Source organism: Patagioenas fasciata, chromosome 19 (genome assembly GCF_037038585.1).
Source record: "Patagioenas fasciata isolate bPatFas1 chromosome 19, bPatFas1.hap1, whole genome shotgun sequence".
NCBI lineage: Eukaryota > Metazoa > Chordata > Aves > Columbiformes > Columbidae > Patagioenas > Patagioenas fasciata.
The window spans coordinates 1572999-1576562 of record NC_092538.1 but is presented as its reverse complement, the minus strand read 5'-3'; the positions used below and the strand labels follow the sequence as shown (position 1 = coordinate 1576562).

Sequence of the window (3564 nt, the reverse complement as noted above, 5' to 3'; positions counted from 1 at the left end):
AAAACCACAGGGATTCGCTCCGAGACGCGGCAGAGTGGGAGAGACACCCTGCGAGGGCTCGGAACAACAAAGCGTTGCCGGGGTTCCGCCGTGACATCAGCGCCGCCGGTGACATCAGCGCCTCGTGTTCCGTTCGGAATGGACGTCAATGGGTCCTGGCGGGCCAAACGAGGGGCAGGAAAAGCGCGACGCACCCGTTTTGCGCCCGTTTTTGGTGGTTTGGGGACTCACGGCCGGACGCTGATTTTGGGGGCGTCCTTCACCAGGCACAATCCCAAGTCGCCGTCCATTCTGCCTGCGGGATATTGAGAAATAGAGGGGAAAAGCAACGCTCAGGATCAAAATCATCGTGCTGAGACCGTTCCTCGGCGTCACAACCACAAATTGTCCCAATTCCCATCGTTTTGGTGAAATCGGTCGCTGATGGATCATCCCAATGGGGTTTTGCAGTCGATCGCAGCACTCGGGTGGTTTTTACACCCGATATCACAGCGAAACCCTGGGGGGGTTGTTTCCATCCCATATTCCACAAAATCACCCATTTTGGGGGTTTTTGGGGAGCACAAGCTCTGCGTTTGCCACCACAAACCAGCGAGGGGACGCCGAACCCAAACCGGGTTCACCGGGCGGTTTTACACCGGGATCACTCGGCCCGGGTTGAGATAAACCCCCCGTAAACCACAACCATAAAGCGGGGTGTTCCCCCCAAAGCGCTACGTGGGGACATCTGCATCGCACCGAATTAACCCCGCGGGGCGGCCGAAAGCGCTTCAATCCCGGTGTCGGGATCACGAGGGGTTTCGGCCTCCGTCGCCTTTTTTGCTGCGAGATCTTCCCATCAGGAGACGCATTTTCAGTGACCTGGGCAACATCGAACGAGAAAAGGGTTAAAGGTGGAAAACGCACAAAATCACACGGGCGTTAATCTGCTTTTCCTCCTTTTTTGGCTCAAAAGCAAGCGGCGAACCCCAAAATGAGGGGTCTGGGGACCCTCCGGTCCTGCTGATGCTTCCTCCCTTCCACCCAACTCGAGGCGATCGCCGGGTTCCGTATTTCGGATCAATAACCCAGCGGGAGCCTGGAGCCTCCCAGAGCCCGTCCCTGGGGTAGCGGCCGCCGAGCGCGTCCCCATAGCGTTATTTGGGTGTAATTTGGGGGGTTCTGGGGCACGTAGCACCCTTGGTTCAGCCAGGGACACACACACGGGTGCTCCGGGAAGCGACTCCGGCGCCGCCGGTTGCCGAATCATCGCACAACCATCCAAGTACTCATCACCCACCTTGTTTCTTGTCACCGGAACCAACACCGGGATCACCAGGGGGGTGTTTTTGGATAGCGTCGGGGGTTTGGAGGCGGCGTTTCCATCTCCCAATGATGGTTTCGCGGTGTTTGCATCGCCCGCGTCGCGCACCTGAGCACAAACGGAACCGGGAGCGTCGGTGGCGCTGGAGGATATCAAAGCGCTTTGCAAACTGCTCTTCCCAATTATTTCTCCATTATATAACGAGGATAATAAAACCCGCTACGCTAAACACGACCCGAACCGGGCGGGAGCGCGCAACGCGAATCTTTACACCGCAGCGATTCCCTGTTTCTCGTTTTCTCACCCCGTCATCTCCACTCAATCGGCAGCGACTTTCACAAATCATCCAGTTACGCACAATTTGGTAACGGCCCCCGCAAAGGGCTTCGACGGCACCGCCGTCCCCCTCGCCGCCTTCGCTCAGATCCCCGCTCAATGAGCAGCACCCATGGGTGCCCGTTACCTGCCCCCTCTCGGCGTCCACCGACCACCCGTGGTTCCGGCACATGGAGACGCCGCCATCATCAACTGGAGCAGCCGCCAAGTGGCTAAAGTGACAAAAATCAGGATAAATAGGTAAAAAAATCAACATTATAAAGTCGCGGCGCTTTTAGAACAGATGGCGTAGTCGGCACTGAAGCTCCAGGCAGGTGGAGCTTGCCCGGTGGAATCAATCGGCGTTCGGTCTCAAAGGTTTCAAGCCAAAAGGGTTAAATAACAAGGATTTAAGGCAAACGTGCCCTCGAGCTCCCACGGGTTCACTCACCGCCCGGCGCAGGCGTTTTCCTCCGCGCCGCGGTCGGCAGGCGGTAGATGTTCCCACCCTGCACGAGAGAAGCAACGGTGGCGGGCAGGGGTTGCTCTGCCGTTAATAAATGCTCATCATTAATAGATAGCGACCGTTAATCAATACCGATTGTTGATAAATACCAGCCACCGTTAATAAATACTGACCGTCATTAGTAAATACTGATCATCCTTAATAAATACTGATCGCCGTTAATAAATACTGACCATCATTAATAAATACTGATCATTATTAATAAATGCTGATCACCATTAATAAATATTGGTCTTTATTAATAATGCTGATTGTCATTAATAAATACTGATCATCATTAATGAATACTGATCATCATTAATACTGATCGTTATTAATAAATACTGATCGCCATTAATAAATACTGACCATCATTAATAAATACTGGTTATCATTAATACTGATCGTTATTAATACATACTGATCATTATTAATAAATGCTGATCACCATTAATAAATATTGATCCTTATTCATATTGCTGATCATCATTAATAAATACTGACCATCATTAATAAATACTGATCATCATTAATAAATACCAATCGCTATTAATAAATACTGACCATCATTAATAAATACTGATCGCCATTAATAAATACTGACCATCACTAATAAATACTGATCGTTATTAATAAATGATCACCATTAATAAATATTGATCCTTATTAATAATGCCGATTGTCATTAATAAATACTGACCATCATTAATAAATACTGATCATCATTAATACTGATCCTTATTAATAAATACTGATCACCATTAATAAATACTGACCATCATTAATAAATACTGAGCGTCATTAATAAATACTAGCCGTTATTAATAATTACTGATCACCATTAATAAATACTGATCATCATTAATAAATACTGACCATCATTACTAAATACTGATCAGTAGTAAATACTGAGCTCAAGGCTCAGGTTGGGCTCCAGGCTCAGGTCGGGCTCCAGGCTCAGGTTGGGCTCCAGGTCAGGCTCCAGGCTCAGACTGGGCTCCAGGTCGGGCTCCAGCGCTTCCCCGCAGAGCAGCCCGGGGCTCTGGGCAAAGCCACGCAGCTCGTCGCCCAAGGGAAACAGGTCCATGGTCACCGGGCTCCAAACACCCCGGAGCAAAAACCAGAGCGGCCCCAGGACACCCGGGCTCCCAAAGAGCCTGGAAAAGGGACACAAAGAGTTAAATTGGGGGGGAGTGAAGTGGCTGCTGATGCTGAGAAACCCCCGGGGGTTCGGGGCTGGGGGGAAAGGGGGGATCTGTATGAAAACTGCTCTGGGGAAAAGGGGGGAAGGGGTTGGGCTGCATGGGAATGGGAGGAGGGACGGGAAAACGGGAGAGGGAAACGGGGGAAGAGGGAAAAGGGGGGAAAGGGAAAAGGGGGAAAGAGGGAAAAGGGGGAAAAAGGGAGGAAAGAGGGAAAGAGGGGGAAAGGGGGGAAGAGG

The 3564-nt window shown here is 50.7% G+C and overlaps 1 long non-coding RNA gene across 1 annotated transcript; it reads right to left on the bottom strand.

The window, feature by feature from the left end:
- Positions 1–1770: 1770 nt before the first annotated feature.
- On the bottom strand, positions 1771–3271 carry LOC139829487 (uncharacterized). Its single transcript, XR_011741976.1, has 3 exons — positions 3000–3271; positions 2070–2127; positions 1771–1851 (listed from the first exon to the last, which is right to left on the bottom strand). It is a non-coding gene; the product is annotated as an uncharacterized lncRNA (long non-coding RNA).
- Positions 3272–3564: the final 293 nt, after the last annotated feature.